The sequence below is a fragment of the Asterias amurensis genome, chromosome 10, assembly GCF_032118995.1.
Source record: "Asterias amurensis chromosome 10, ASM3211899v1".
In the NCBI taxonomy this organism is placed as follows: domain Eukaryota; kingdom Metazoa; phylum Echinodermata; class Asteroidea; order Forcipulatida; family Asteriidae; genus Asterias; species Asterias amurensis.
In genome coordinates this window covers 8,378,224-8,395,716 of record NC_092657.1, presented here as the reverse complement: position 1 = coordinate 8,395,716, position 17,493 = coordinate 8,378,224, and positions in this window count along the sequence as shown.

Below are 17,493 nucleotides of genomic sequence, written 5' to 3'. Positions count from 1 at the left end.
ATGACACTGATACTTGGCCGCCCTGCTAAAAATTGGTAAATAATGGACGAATGGACTTCGATCCCAACGCAGAACATTCTATTTTCCACCATGCGCTCACTCAAACACGTAGCCGTGTTGCAGGGTGACTGCTCTATATTCCGACACCCCTATGTTCCGACACCCCTATGTTCCGACACCCCTATGTTCCGACACCCCTATGTTCCGACAACTCAACCTATATTCCGACACCCCTATGTTCCGACACCTCTATATTCCGACACCCCTATGTTCCGACACCCTTATATTCCAACCACCCAAACACCCCTATGTTCCGACACCCCTATGTTCCGACAACCTGTACCAATATTTTGTGTTAGCCATTTTTTTAAAAAGAAAAACGGTGTGACTAAATTGCGAACATGTGTAGTTTCTTCATGAACTTACCGGTAACCTATCTTTATGTAGTCCCATAAAGGAGTTTAATTTGTATAACAAGATTCTGCTATTACAAATATTCGGTTTCTTTAGAAGAGGACTGAGTAATGGAGGGGGTGGTAGGACTGAATTATTTATTGTTATTAATTGTTAACAAATTATTATGATTATTATTATTATTATTTAAAAAAAAATGTGGTGGGGGGGGGGGGGCAAAGGAAAGAAATTACACATCGGCGCAATAAACGCAGGAGGGGTTGGAATTTTTATTAATTGAAGGCTCATGAAATGTTATCAACACGGACACGCACCTAACAATAGCAAAGTACCGAGTATTTTATTGCCAGCTACCTCGGGGAGCCATACTCATGTGTATAACCACAAAAAAAAAATGAAATGCATGCGTGATTCCATCACTTTTTAAAACAGTACAAATTCATCTTATGAATGTTCAAACCTAATCCCGGTCGAAAATTACTGGGAAACCTTGCGTAATACAAGTGTGTTTTTGTTATTGATCAATTGAGTAATAATGTGCGGGAACAACTTGTCGGAACATAGGGGTGTCGGAACATAGGGGTGTCGGAATATAGGGGTGTCGGAACATAGGGGTGTCGGAATATAGGTTCAGTTGTCGGAACATAGGGGTGTCGGAATATAGGGGTGTCGGAATATAGGGGTGTCGGAACATAGGGGTGTCGGAATATAGGCTGAGTTGTCGGAACATAGGGGTGTCGGAACATAGGGGTGTCGGAATATAGGTGTGTAACCGTGTTGCAGAGCTAGGTGACGGCCAAACCGCTGCATTGCGAGACACGGCCGGCCGTGGAACACTACAAGTACAACACATGTGCGACGTGCATCAATGGGACGTAAATTGAAGCACCTGATTGGTCCGCTTCCGCGAAAGTTTATGTATTATTCATGATACTCACAGCGCGGCCAGTCCGTAAATACGGACTATGGGAATAAGTCGGTAATAACCTGATAACTATTTTTTAGTATTAAATTGTACTCATTCATATAGTATTACTCACAATTAAAGGGCCTTTTATTATTTTTGTTAATTAAAATTTTGCTTTAAAAAACATAATTTTTGACACACTGTAACACACACACAGACAGTCCCTACAATTTTACAAAGACATGACAATGACAGAAAATTCTGGTCAATCTTTTAGTGAACAGACATCAATAATTTCCCTCGAAATTAAAGCCCTGACCTATTTCCACAATTTTCGAGAGGATAATCCTCACAAACTTATTTTTTTTAAAGTGGACGGTCTCCTTATTAATATTGAAAGACTGGGCTAAACTAGACCCAGTAACTGGGGCGCTGTACTCCTTTTTTTTTAAATTTTGACTTCATCTGTCATCTGTCGTACGACAGATGAAGTCAAAATTAAAAAAAAAAGGAGTACAGCGCCCCAGTTACTGGGTCTAGGGCTAAACAATGTAAACTTCTCATTTCCGGCCTCATTTCATTCTCATCATTGTAATATTAATAATAACGTCACATTTAAATATTAAAATTGAATTAAAAATTTTAAACTTTTTTTTCAGTTAAGTGGACAGTAGTCAGGTATTTTGACGGTCAACTGAGTGGAGTTTTAAAGGCCACAGAAGTGGAAGATGAGAGTAGTGGAGAAACTTTGCAAGAAACTGTGTTAGAAGAGGGTGACAAGTGCATGGCGAAATGGAGTGACGGGAATATGTACGAAGCAAAGGTTATCGTCATTGCAGGTAAATATCATACCATACAATTCCCCTTCCTCTCAGTGCTACAAGTAGATAAGTAGAATGCATATGCTGTATATACAACATCATTATTTTTGAACAACTGGTATTGCTTTATGGTTTGAGTACTAACATTGTCAAATATGCCCATGTTAATGTAGTTTATAAATTTTCTGCTACAGGTTCTGAAAGTACACCGTTTATTCCTCTTCTTGTGCAGTCATGTTTTTGATGTCAACAATTCATTATTTATTATTTTAGTTAAATAAATTGTCTCTACCTATTTATTTTTCCATTGTTGTTAGTAACCAAGGAATATGCATTAAAGCAACTCAGTCAGTTGTTAAAAGCTCACCAAAATCAACCCTGTCCACGAAAGAGCCCCTCCAAAAAGAACTTACCCAAGGCCAAGGTCAAAGAGGTATGAACATTGTACTTTTGTAGTTTACAGAAGGTACTCTATACTTTTCAGTCTTTCAATAGTACACGTCATTGGTGATTTTCTAATGAAATGCTAGTACATGCACAATTACCTTCTTACTGCAAAGTAATAGAATACTTTTAGAGATGATTCGGATGAGAAGGAAAATTAATATAATTTTCTAAATGATAGGAAAAAAACCTAAAAAAAACCCAGCATTTTCAGTCTACATGCAAACCATTAAGCAAGGCAGCCTCGGATCATGTTATACATTGTACAAAGTGCTCAATGGGAATTTTGTTATTTTAAGTTTTTATTGCACTAATTTAATGAAAATTTGCCAAGGCAAAGTTATCAAAGTCATTTACATTTGTGCAAAATTTTATCAAAAATATTTGGAAATATTTGTAATTTTGTGAAACATCAAACTTACGACTTATCATTATTATGTTTTCAGAATAAAGGAACCCACCATCTCCCAGCTTCTAAACCAAAAAAGCAAAAAACCGAAAGCGCGAAGGAAAAGTCTGCGTCATTAGCCGCTCAGGAAATGATGATTGATAAACTGTTGAAAGAACAATTTCAAGGGGAGGAGCCACTAGCAATGCCAGTTGTAATGCCATCAACATGTGATGGCAGTGGCACAGCCATGCCATTATCTAGCATTTACGGATTCCACATGAGATCCCTACTCGATGTTGACAGCGATGTAGAGATGGCAGATGCTTCAGATGCTTCAGCTTGGAGTACACAAGATCATCGATCGGATTCTGCCTTGGAAGAACAGATAAACCTGAATGAAGATCTTCGAAGAAAACTACAAGAGAAGGACGATGTCATTAAACAGCTCAAACATCGGTTAATGCAGAAGTGTAAATGCTCAAAACTAAATGACTATCTGTTGTCTCCATAAACAAAACAATTTATTGATTTTTTTATCTTCATGTGTTGGGGACAAGGCTCGAACCCCTATACCCGTAGCACCAGCTCCTGCTTCGGCTCCAGCTTCAGCCTCAGCCCCTGCTGCAGCCTCTGCTCAAGCCCTTGCTCCTGCTCAAGCCCCTGCTCCTGCTCAAGCCCCTGCTCCTGCCCCTGTTCTTGCTCCAGCCCCTGCTCCAGCCTCTAGGAATGATGAGTTGGTTGACGTGGGAGGTGTTCTCATGAAGAAGGTGACAAGAGATTCCTGCATCTCCTCAGCAAAGGGAGCACCAGCAAAGCTTGTGAGAAACCTTCTCCAGGCTCTATTCTCTGAGACAAGCTAGCAAGCAGCTGTGCTGAGGGTAGCAGGGAGCGGCCTGGTCTCCCTGTTCACATACTCAAAGCTATCAAAGGTATTGTATGGAGTATTTGCAGTTCACTCTCAAACAAATTCAACCAGACCTAGCCAAAATGTTTGTAACATTAGAATTTTGAATTAAAGTGTATTCCAAGCTGAAGCATTTGTCCTATTTTCGCACAGAAAATTACACAGTCTTGACAAATGTGAACTGTACATCTTTTACCCAACAAATACCTGCCAATTCATGAGAGCTTCACTTTCATTCAAAATGTTTACACTTTCATGCAATCCTTTGGTTTTTTTTCACAACAGTTTGTTCATGACAGGTGCCCTAAATATTCTGAGAGGGAGATTATCCAGGTTGTCAACTGCCAGTGCTCCGATGTCAGGAAGAAACTTAGAAATAAGGCAAAGTTAGCAGGTAATGGTATTAGATTTACTGCCTGACACTAGGACAACATACACTTATAACCCCCCCCCCATTAATGAAATCATCTATGTGAAATAAAGCTGAAACTTTAACCTAGATCGTAAGTGTGACGTCTTTTCAACTTAAACCCCAAGGATCAGAGTAGCTTGTGATTCATGTGAAGTGTTTAAAAGTGAACACAGTCCCAGATCAAAAGTAAAGTATATAATAAGCGAAACAATCCTGCCAAGTGGAATTGTATGTTAATTGTCCAGATGAAATGTCAGAGTCGCGGTGCGATTAAAAACAGTTTTACATTAGTCAACAGCTACAATCAGTGGCGTAACTTAAGGCCCCTACACCCCACCTCCCATATGCCTCCCCCATTTGAAATCTGAAGACTGTTCAGGCTGTTCATGCAAATGCAATGTACAGTTGCTAGCAGTGCCCCTCTAGAAAAGATTGTGCCCCCTGAAAAGTTACCCTAGTTACGCCGCTGGCTACAATCTTTTTCAATGTAGAGCTCTTATACTACAAAATTTAGGTGAAATGTTTTTAATTTTTGTATGTATTTGTTTCAGGTGGAGTGTCTCAACACAAGTAAAACGCATCGTGATTGTTCTTGGGTTTTGGTTTGTAATCGTTAAATATTTGTATAGCATGATCAAAATTCCAGGCCCACCCAACACCTAAATATATCTCAGGTCAGAAGTTTGCAATAAGCTTGCTTTAAATTTTTTTGGTAATATTTTATAGGTGAAGCAATTTACCATTTTGTGCTACAACTCAAATGCCATTTATTATTAAGGGAATAAAAGAATAGGGACAAGGTCCTAAAACGGCTCTTTAAAACCGTGCAGTGTGCTGCCAAAGTCATAAAGTCTTCATGTTACTAAATAAACTGTTCTTACAATGCAATTTTTTGTAATATTTGTAAAGGTATTCCAGCAACTCACCATTTTGTGCCAAAATTGACTCAATTAATGCCAATTGTTATTTTTGTGTTCTTTGCCATCTTCAAAATTTTAGTCGGTCTTTCAAACCAACGTCTTTGGTTTATTATTTTAAAGATTAATATGCCAATATTGTTTTTATAGTTTCATTAGATTCAGACTTGCCATTTTACTATGCCAAAGATTGTCGACAAAAGCACTGAATTCTTTCTACTTGAACGTGTTTTTTTGTTATTATTATTCTTAGCCATGTCGTACTTTGCAATGCATTATATTTCACACTGCAGCTCAGGTACATTAACTTGTTCAAACAATATATGTTACATGTATGTTTTACAAAAAATGAGAATAAATCTTCATGTTAACTTCGAAGGGCCACTGTCTGAATGTTTGTCCTCACATTAGGTCTCACTTTTAAGCTCACTATTTTGCCAACCTGAAGTGAATTCTTAAAACAAAATTAAGCGTAAGGATTCTTATAAGATTCTTATAAGATTCTTTTCAGAATCTTATAAGATTCTAATAAGAGTGTTTTCAAGTCCGCGAGTAAAATTAATTTAGTAAATTTAGATTCTTATAAGATTCTTATAAGAGTCTTATAAGAACTAACTAATTTGCATATAAAATACTTATAAGAATCTTATAAGAATCTTATAAGAATCTTATAAGAATATTATAATAATGCTCTCAGGATTTTGGAAGATTCTTATAAGATTGTTATAAGAATCTTATAAGATTTTTATAAGAATCTTATAAGATTCTTATAAGAGTATTTCGTATGGGCTATGCGCTCACATACCATCAACCAGATGTCAGATCGTCTGTGAAACGCAAACACTTAAAAATTTGTAAGGTGGTGCACACAAATTCACTATCAGGCAGCTGGTTGGTTGAATTCATTTAAAAATTCATTTATAAGCAGATGTATGAGGGCCTATACTTTCAAGCTTGTCCCTGAACGCCTTTTCCTTGAGCTGAATTGACAGTTGCTCTAGTTCCTTCTGGGTATGCAGTGGCTCTGGGAGAATATCATCAACTACATCCTCACCCCCTACCCCTCTCGTGGCACTGGCAATCTGACGCAACAGACTGAGTTACCAACCAAAATACCATAAAGTTTACACTGTTGCAACTGGTGCCCCACCCATTTTTCGCTTAGCAAAGAAATTTGCTAAGCAGTATTTTCCGTTTAAGCTATTTGAAATTGGACCCAGGTGACTGGGCATGTTTGTACCAACACTTCGTGAGCTTGACTGATAGTGGATGGCTGCATGCGCTTCGCATGGTTGCATGGAGGTGCATGGAGATGTCTGTAAAAAGAGTTGATGTACAAGCAAAAACAGCTGTGTTTTCCCTTAACATTCAGGACAAAATTGTTTTTAAACACTTACCAGAACTTAAAGGAAACGTTGCAACAGGTATAACTTTGGCTCGCTTGGGAGTGCTCATACGTGATGTCCCCAATCCGGGATCTGCTGATTCAACTGAAATTTAAAAAAATCATATTAAAACCGCAAGTATGCACAAAATATTACGGATGAGACAAGAGCATTAGCCTGGCTGAATAGTTTTATAACAGTTCGTATAAATTTGTTTCAAAATTTCCTCAAGAGTTTAGATCCAAGTGCATTCGATTGCAGTACAGAAGAAAAACAGTTGAAAATTAAGCGCTTACCACGAGTCATTAAACTGAATGGTGGTGGTGGCGGAATATTCAGTCGAGGGCATGAAGACTTTGATGTAGAGGAAGCGTTCTTCTTTGTGAAAACCCTCTTAGGTAATCCCAAATCATCGATATCATCAGCTTCATCTTGAACATATAAAATTATTTTGTTATTGTTAAACACTACAGATCTACCGCTACCAGTATGACAATCACAATGAAAAAGAAAGTTTTATTAGTCAAAACTGATTCATAGACCCTTTCCACATTAGCTAACAGGGAGGTCAAGCAATTAATTTGTTTCTTTTGTCCTCACAGCTCATGTTTGTCCAAACAGCTAATTGACTTCTGTGTTGCATTGTTGGCATAATTTAAAGGCAATAAACACTATTAGTAAAGTGTATGCATTGATACATTATAATAGTGAAGAATAACAACAAAATGTTCAAGTTTCAGCTTGAGAAAAATGAAAGTGAAAAAACATTACTGAACAGCCACAATTAAGGGTACATGTTTTTTAACAAACATGCATGCAAAGTAGTCACCATTGAGAGCCAATTAGTGTTGTTTTTCAGTACATCCCTACCAGGGGTTAGTGACGAGAGGTATCGATACGGCACGCTGCCCATGGGAGCGAGGCTGGTACTTACCATCTCTCTCTGTCTCATAACGTATCGGTTTTTTCTTTTTTCTGATCTGCATCTCGTCATCTGCCGATTCCAAGTTGGAGGTTTCAACAGCACGTGAGGCATGTTGTACTGCCTTCTCATAGGTTTCTGCCAATATAGTGTGATCACCATGAAAAATAGTTAAAAGTGGTTTTCAAGTTTGTGTAATGTCATTTTGGGAAAAAATAGCTAAAGAACTGTGATTTCTAAAATTACCATGGGCGTGATAATTTTGTACCATTCAAATGTGTACAATTCACACCACTATTTCTCGTAATGATAACCAAACAAGCTCATATTTTCAAGTCATTTTAATTCATTATTTGGCCTAGAGTGCAGAAAGCCCAAAGTCCCCGAAAGATGTTTCATCACTTTCATCGGGTGAGACCTGGTAAAGTTATGGTTTTCTTCAAAATACAGACATGTAAGTTTGGAAAATACAAATTTAACTTCTAATTTAGATACTAGCTTCATAAAAAACGAAATATAGAATTATGGCATATCTGCAAACCCTACATTTATGACAAGTGTTGGGGGTCATTTTATTTTAATAATTTTTACCTGGGGAAGAGAAGATACGGATTTTGTATTTTGTCCATAATGCCTTGTCCGGCATCTCGCCTTTCTTTGCCTTGTTGGACGCATTGCTTCTTGGCCAGTAGCATTCGATACCCTGCAAAATGCATTATTATATCGAGTTTAATCATGCTTGTTGAAATGTGGTGTTCACGTCAAATACAAGAACACAAGAATGAATAACTCAATTCTTGCTGAGATTGCACCCAAAGGACGTCTCCTGCTAAGCATCTTCTGTAAAAAACTCATCTATCTATTTTTGACCTGTGCCACAGTGGAGTGCGGAAGAAATAGGGTAAACAATGCTTCAGGGCAAAGTCGATGGAACAACCTGGGGGGATAATGTCAAAAATGGACTGAACTTTCTATTCACACCACATTAACATTGTGTACAAGATTGCCATCGCATGGAGATTTTTAGTTGAGTTGGCAGCCACCCATCCTCTGACAGAGGAAGGCATACATATAGAATCATAAACACACTGCATTCTCAAAGAGGGGTTGAAAGAGCATTGTGATGATCAGAAAATTACTTACATCTTTTGTGGGTTCAATCCATGAGGAATGCACCACCTCCACAGTCTGCTCCTCTAAGAACTCAACCACTGCATAACTGTTAGTGGGCATCACAGCCTTCTCTAAAGTGAAAAGTTAAAATGATCTATTATTCCATATCAATGATTTCCAAATGATTAAACATTACTTCAACCCGCACTTATTTACCTTTTCATGTACATTAACACTCATGCAGGATTGCAAAAAAAATTAAATCTCCTTCCTCTTCCTTCTCAATTGAGTCAGTTCTCATTGCATGATTTCTTAACGCCAGTAGTTGTTATAGCGCCCTCTTGCGAGGGGTTTGTCTTTGTTTACATCGCCATCTTTGTTGTTGCGATTTTCTCCGTCTGTAATAAAAGTCCTTGGATAAGCATTCTAATTGGTATTCTGCTGTGGCTACTTTGTGGTGTTGCATCCCTCTTACTTTGGCGTGGTGGCAGCGTTCTGAAACGTCCCTTGCTTCCATAAAGGTGAAAAAAAGTGGTTTTCTCGACGCCGTTCCAACAGATCTCCGGTTCGTCACAACGTGGTCTTTCACGATACAGGTGAGCAGCAGTGCAGTCGAGATACATTTGACTAATCGTACCATACATTTTGCTTCCAGCCATTATTCTCACCGCCTTACTTAATATGGCTACCACACATCGGGCACCAAAACAGTGGTGCTTGAATAAAATTGAAACTGTGAAGTCTTTCGAAAATTGGCGTCAGAATTTGCACTACACTCTCTCCCTCGACCAGAATTTTGTTCCGTTTCTACTCGATGGCTCACAGTGGGAGAAAAAGGCCAAAACTTCTCCCCTCCGTGGATTCACTGATGATGCCGATGACATCCCCTTGCCGCAACGTAAAAGACCTCAACAGAAAGTCAACATGCTTGAGCTTATGCTGGGCCAGATTGCAAATTATTGCCCTGTTATCTCACGTAACACCATTATCAAATCGTCCACATCAATCTGTAATATCTGGCAAGTGATTCGCCTCCATTATGGCTTCCAGTCTACCGGCGTACACTTACTCGATTTTGCTGACATCCACCTCCAACCGGATGAACGCCCAGAGGACTTATACCAGCGCCTCATGGCATTTGTTGAGGATAATTTGCTCCAGTGCAATGGAGGAATCTCCCACCATGGGGAAGAAGTCACTGAAGATGAGGAGCTCTCCCCTTCCCTTGAGAATTTTGTTGTCCTCACTTGGCTCCGCCTTATCCACACCAACTTACCAAAATTTGTCAAACAACGGTACGGGACAGAATTACGGTCACTCACCCTAGCTTCAATCAAACCGGAAATTTCCCAGGCCTTGGACTCACTGCTAGATGAAGTGCATAACAGTGACGATGCTAAGGCCATGCGAGCCTTCACCACTCGCCCACGGAACACACTTCGTACTGCTTCTTTTACCTCTGCCCCCAGCGGCTGGTTCCTTCCCAACTCAAAGCCACGTCCCCAGAAGACATGCCCTCTCTGCAAGCAAGTCGGCCGCAGTGACACCCGCCACTTCCTCAGCGAATGCACATACTTACCAGAACATGACCATAAGTACATCGTGAGAGCCCGACAAGTTGCGGACATATTTGATGACCAACCCACAGATATTGAGTCGGATCATGATGGGGATTCATGCACCTCAATCCCATCTCCCCATGTTGAGGCCCCTGCTTCATTCCGAGTGCAGATCAACCAATCCCCCTACATGGACATGTTTTATGGCCATCATACCACCCGTGTCACCATCGATAGGGGCGCCACGGGCAATATGATTCGTGCATCCACAGCACAGCGCCTGGGTGCCCATATTACCGAGAGCTCCCAATCTGCTCACCAGGCTGATGGTTCTTCACCACTCACCATCACTGGTGAAACTCGACTCAGACTCACTCGCGACAACCATACCTTCATGTTCGAGGGCTTGGTTGTTGATAACCTTGATGTTGACATCCTTGCCGGCACGCCATTCATGTCTGTGAATGATATCGCAATCCGCCCTGCCAAACGTCTCATCACCCTTGGCGATGGATCCGCAATAACATATGGCTCGCCCAAGGTGCCCTCGACAAGCAATGCCGTACGACGTGCACACGTTTTGCGTGCACCCACCTCTTCCACCACGGTTTGGCCGGGGGAGTTCATTGAGCTAACCCTACCAAAAGACATATTAAATGATGAACTTTTTGCTCTTGAGCCTCGCACGGACACAGCCAGGGCAAGACCCGATCAGTCATCGCGGCTGTGGCCTCCCCCCGACATCTTCACTTCCGTCGCTGGAAGAATCCGCATCCTCAAATCGTCAACAGAACCGCAAGTTCTCAAACGCAATGAGCACTTCTGCCAAGTGTGCCCCGTCTTCACCCCTTCTCCGTCACCCGATGTAGTACAACAAAGTGTGCCCTCTCACGTCACTCCGAAGGCCCGCCCTGCCGTCGCTCAACTCCATTCACACTCCGCCAGCTTGGACCCCGACCACAATTTGCCTGACGACACCAGAGCACTGTTCTCATCTCTTATGGCTGAATTTGACGAAGTCTTTGATCCCGAATACAAAGGGTACAATGGTGCCTCCAGCCCCTTCGAGGCAGTTGTGTACCTCCATGCTGACCGCAACAAGACACGCAGTCGCAATCGCTACCTAGTTGTCTCCATCGAAGGCGTTTGGTGTAACGTTCGGAAGTTTGTGGGCAACCAACTCATGAGTACTTCTTATCGCGTGAACCGCTCGGAGTGCTATAAGGTGCCCGCTTCGTCCCACGTTGTCCCACCCCCATCCTGCAGCCCAGACACCGAGGATGACACTGAGGACCATGACCCCGTCCCGACACCTAGTCCTCCCGATCCTCCGGACATACCAAGCAAGCTTTCAACACCTGCTCCGACCGCTCCTGAGGAACCCTGGTCTGTGCCTTATCCACCTGAGGCCCATCTTGAATCGCCCCAACCACTGCCAGTAGTTGTTTCACAGGACACACCCTCCCTTGGACCACGACGCTCTTCGCGCTTGCATCGTCCTCCCAAGTACCTTGATGACTATGTTACAGACTAATTACCTCGTTCTCCTGTTGGATTGTGTTTTTGCTCGTTTTGATGTATGTTTATATGGGGCAGAATAATCCCCTGGGCCAGAGGGTAGTCCATCCCTATGACAGCTCTATGTTGTTGCGATTTTCTCCGTCTGTAATAAAAGTCCTTGGATAAGCATTCTAATTGGTATTCTGCTGTGGCTACTTTGTGGTGTTGCATCCCTCCTCTTACCTTGGCGTAAGGACTCTGCTGGAACGATTTCCATGTGTGAATGTTGAAGTCGAACCTTGTATGCCCCAATGATGTGTGAGTCACATGGCTGTATGAATAAAGACTTAGCTCTCTCAAACACTCTGCACAAGAAGAGGTCTTCACCATCGTGGCTTTCCAGAACCTCACAGCAGCGTTGGCCATCCATAATGAAGGCACTGTTTGCATACTTTGTGGAGATGTGCTTTCCTCCAGTATACGGTTGAAGACTCTGTGTCTCACTGATACGTTTGACAATTTAAGACAATGGGTTCTTACCCGACCTCACCATTCTTTTGATTTTCTGCAGGTGATTTTCAAGTGGAAATGCTGAACACCTATCTTGGCTTCCATATATCTCAGACTCTGCAACTAAATGAACTAGGGAATGGACATTGTACACTAGAAATTTCTTCCCATACAATTCATGGCATTTTGTGACAAAATACTCAAGAAGACGCTGTGCATATTCTGTGTACATCCGCGCTCTCACTGGATTAATAAGAATTGCCACAGCAACACTCAGTGCTAAGAAGTGGTCATACAGATCTTGTCTCAAGATATTCTTCAACACAATTTTGCCAGTGTATAGAAGAAATTGACGATATTCAGTTGCCTTCCATCTGTCCACTTCAAACAAACTCCTGGTTTTCGAGCAAAGATATCTGGAATACATCTCTTCAAAGAAATAAGTCTTTGGCTGATTTCTTTTATTTGAGTATTAGATTGTTTCACATCTCTTTGTCCTTGCATCCATGCCAGGATAAGCTTTCGCGTAATACCCAGGCAAACTTGGTGCATGTAGTCTATCGGAAAAGATCTCACCATATCAATTGGCAGTTGACTGAATGGTGAAACTCCATGATGGTGTTCCTCATTAGACTGATTTCTGAATGAAATATCTGTGCGAAGTTCAAGATTTGTGACTTCCTGGTATGTCATTCGTCCATTCCACTCACCACGCTGATTACATTTGTCACAACCAGAGTAGCCAGAGTACAGCTTGACGTTTTTGATGAAAGCTTTAGCTGGTGCATCACAAAAAATGGAGTGAACAGTTATCTGAATTAGGTCATCTCCATTCTTTAGCCCATCTTGAAGAAGATGATTTAAATCTCTTATTATAGCTGTCAAAAAAATCAAAATCCGTGGGTTTGGAATTGCCATATGTGAGCGTAACAGGGAAAACTTCAATAGGTTCCATATTCATAATTGCACACAGTACTGGGCACAGTGATTTTGGTGAACTTTTGAAAAGTGGCAGACCATCAATGTTAAATGCCAGGTCCAAAACCTTTGTATTGACTTGGTTGTGCTCAGGATATTTTTTGAAATGTTTTATAATTTGTTCAGACAACCCAAGATAAATGTATTCCATGCCCGATTTCTGATCAGTTTCAACATGTTTTATTGTGTTAAGTAATGTGCGAGCAGTACTAGGAAGATCTGGATGACCATGCTGTTGCAGAACTTTGAGGAGACCATCCACGGCATTATGTTTTACTTGGAATTTCATAGCCCATGTAGACAAATCGTCTTCAAGGAGAAATGGGAAGTCTTCATTTTCAGAATCAGAGTCTGTTGATAAAATGTCATGTTGGTAAGTTTTGTTGCAAAGGTTGTCACTATGTACAAGAACAGTAGGACCCGGAGAATCACAACATTCATCACTTGTGTCTGCACTAGTTGTGTTGATCACCATCTCCTTATCTCTAAAATTTATGATTAAAAATGCATACTGTACACAAAAATCTGTTTTTTCTGATAAATTAGATAATGCAGCTTTCTCTGGCAACTGAAACTAACAAGTCTTTGTTTCTAATATTAAACAGCACTACTAACTAATTGCAGCATACAATGCATCATATAAAAAATCCACTGACGATTTTACAGCCAAATATTCGTAAAAAAGCAGGATATGAATACTACCATGAATAATAAACGTAATTATTATGCATAAAATCACAATTAGGCATGACTATTCTCAATTTGGGGTTCTTATGAGGCTAGGATTGCTCTCAACAGTTTAATTAAACCGGATAATTATGTTATTTGAAAGCATTTGTAATTAATAAATTAAAAATGAAAGGAAATAGCAATGCAGGCAGACAAATTGCTGGAGACGGTTTCCTCAACTCGCGCTTTATTAATTAGCGCTAATTTGCATATTCAAGGTCATATTAAAAAAAAATGTTACTTTGAAAGATTCGTCTTTTAATGAGCTTCAAAATGAGGGGAATCATTGTATTGCTTGTATAAAAAAATAAATTTTGGTCTGACATTGCTAGGCCTATAGAAAGTCAAGAATAAAACTAAAAATCTAATCTATAAAAGTGTTCACTTTCAAAGACTACTCACAAGCCACAATGTCCTTTGGTTAAAATGACAAATAGTGATAAATAGTTCACTTTGACCCAGAATATGACCAACTTTGGACCAGTGGATGACCATGGTCACGATGATATGGTGGCCCTGACGGGACACAGCCAGTCGTGAATATTTTTGCGACGTCGTGAATTTATTCACGACAAGTCGCGAATATTTTTACAACGTCGTGAATATTTTTGCGACGTCGTGAATTTATTCACGACAAGTCGCGAATTTTTTCACGACTAGTCGCGAATTTTTTCACGACAAGTCGCGAATTTTTTCACGACTAGTCGCGAATTTTTTTACGACTAGTCACGAACATTTTCATGACGTCGTGAATATTTCTGCGACTATTCGCGAATATTTTTTCAGTAGCTTGAGTGTGTAATTACTGTATTCACGTTGACGGCTTAGTAAGACTAAGCTGAAAGCTGTCCCGTACGATGATGGATCCGGAGGAGAGTTCCGACTCTTGCAAATCGATGGTGGGTTATTTAAACAAAACTAATGTTGACGTATGGCCCTTACGGTAGGCCTACGAGGCCTGACGTTATAGTTTTACTAGTACTTTAGTAGGAGTAGGCTATCCTATGCTAGGCAATAAACGTTGGCACTTTCACTCTTCAGATAAAACATAACGTTATATGTCACCCGAGGTAAATTTTACAAACAACCCAATGATAAGTTTAATTATAATGTGTTGACAATTTCAGCAAATAAATTTGACAAATTTTACCTGAAATGTTAGAGCAATTTGCGTTGTTATTTCCAACTTGAAACGCGAGTTCGTTCCGTCACGGCAGGGTGCAACGCATCATGTAATCCCCCACCAAGTTTAACTGAAAGATTAATCCTTTGGCATTCAGAATTATTTGGGTTTGGAGTAATTCAACCTTGAAAACCCCCGAAATATTGATGAAAATCAGACACTGTTTTTTCGAACTTCGATAACAATTCTACTGGATAAAACATGGGCCCCATACACATAGCTGAGTGGCTACAATCTTCATAGTTTGGCTCTCTACGCGTGCCGTGTAAGAATTACACACTCAAGCTACTGAAATAATATTTACGACTAGTCGCGAATTTATTCAAGACTAGTCGCAGAATTATTCACGACGTCGTAAAAAATATTCGCAACTAGTCGTGAAAATATTCGCGTCTAGTCGTGAAAATATTTGCGACGTCGCGAAAATATTCGCGACTTGTCGTGAATAAATATACGACGTCGCGAAAATATTCGCGACTAGTCGTGAAAATATTCGCGACGTCGCGAAAATATTCGCGACTTGTCGTGAATAAATATACGAAGTCGCGAAATTATTCGCGACTAGTCGTGAAAATATTCGCGACGTCGCGAAAATATTCGCGACTGGCTGTGTCCCTTCAGGGCCACCATACGATGACTCACAATCACACTCACACACAGTGTCAGTCTTTTATAATCTCAAACTTTCGCCAAGTTTTGAATATACAACCCTGACAACATAACAATTAACATGCTACCTTAAATCAAAGGTAAACAAAACAGTAACTAAATAACTCCTTACATTTAACACTTCAGTTTGAGTATAAAATATTGGATAATAATGCAAAAATAAATGAGCTTTTCATACCTGGAAAGGAGCTGAGATGAACAGAAGATTGCATGTACAAGTAGTGCTAGTAGTAGCCTTGCTCAAGGCAGTCGCATTATTCGCTCCGAAAAGACGCAGCTGTAAACCCACCCGCCGTATACCCTGTGCATGGTGTGTGCGATCACACCGAATGACCAACCCGTATACACACTGTCACATCGCACGAATACTGTTCACACAAGTCATCGCACTCGTACACCACTAACCGCATGCGGAGGCCGTCAGGCCGACAGCCTTGTCGGATCTGTATCTTCCCGTTTTAATGTGTTGTATTGAAAAAATTCCAATAGTGGACGAAATTGGGGGGGCTCGAGGATATGCTAGTATGCAGCTCATGAATATGTATATCGTTCGTCAGACCTATCAGACAACACAGGATGTGAGGCAAATGAATTATTCATTTTGACGTCCAATCACGCACTTCCCTTATCACGACCTTTGGACCCTATCATGCGTCCGTGGTGGTGGTGTGTGAGGTAAACATGTCTCGTCTTTCGCGGGCATTATGGTAATGAGCTGACCGTGGGAACACTTCGCTTATTATAGTAATGAGGTCAGAGGCTTCAACACAGATCCTACAAGGCTGTCGGCCTGACGGCCTCCGCATGCGGATAGTGTACGGGGGCATTGTGTCGTGCGATGTTACGCACAGTGAATACGGGTGGGTTTTACGCACAGTGAATACGGGTGGGTTTTTATACAGCGGCGGTCTTTTTTCGGAGTGAATAATTCGACTGCCTTGAGCAAGGCTATGCTAGTAGCAGTAGTAGTGCGGCAGCTCCCCATCCAGCCTATGCGCAACAGTGCCACATACATTCAATGCTGCGGTGTGGTTGGTTCAATGTTTATTTCCCGCTTGTCGTAAAATAGGGCGCGGAGTCTGGATTGGCAGTGTGCCAGTTTAGACTTGCAATAGTGCTAGTGATGCACACTTCAACAATAAAATGTATCCACTCGAAGATGCGCGCGGGCGCAGTGAGTTTTGGCGTTTGGTCAAGTCTGTTTCCTCATCATCAGGGGGGGACGGACACGGCAAAAGAAAAAGGCGCCATCAACGTTGATACTCGTCTCATTCATGAGGTTGCCGTAGCATGCAGTCGAATCTCTATTCATGCAGTCAGGTCGCAGCAATGCGCGCTGATTGGTCCCACTGCGTTCCGGTTGCGCGAACGTTTACGCTACCGTTTTATAAACGTGCGTCACGCAAACAATTTGAACTGGAACGCAGCCGTTGTGTGTCACCCTGACTGCTCGGTATACCATACCAATTACACACACAAATTCCGGACGCCGACTGGTCCATACATGAAACCGTTAACGGAATTTACTATTTAATTCGAATGTTACATTTTGAAATTCATAAAAATCGATTGGGTAGAACGGGTGGATTTTTCCTAAAAATTGCACAATGCTACAAAACTATATATTTAAACAAGAAATTGAAAAATGGTACAATTTTTCAGTTTCGTCGCGTTTTGTGGCACTGTTTAGGGGTGTCGAAATTTTCGTTCAAAGCAACATTATACATTGATTAAC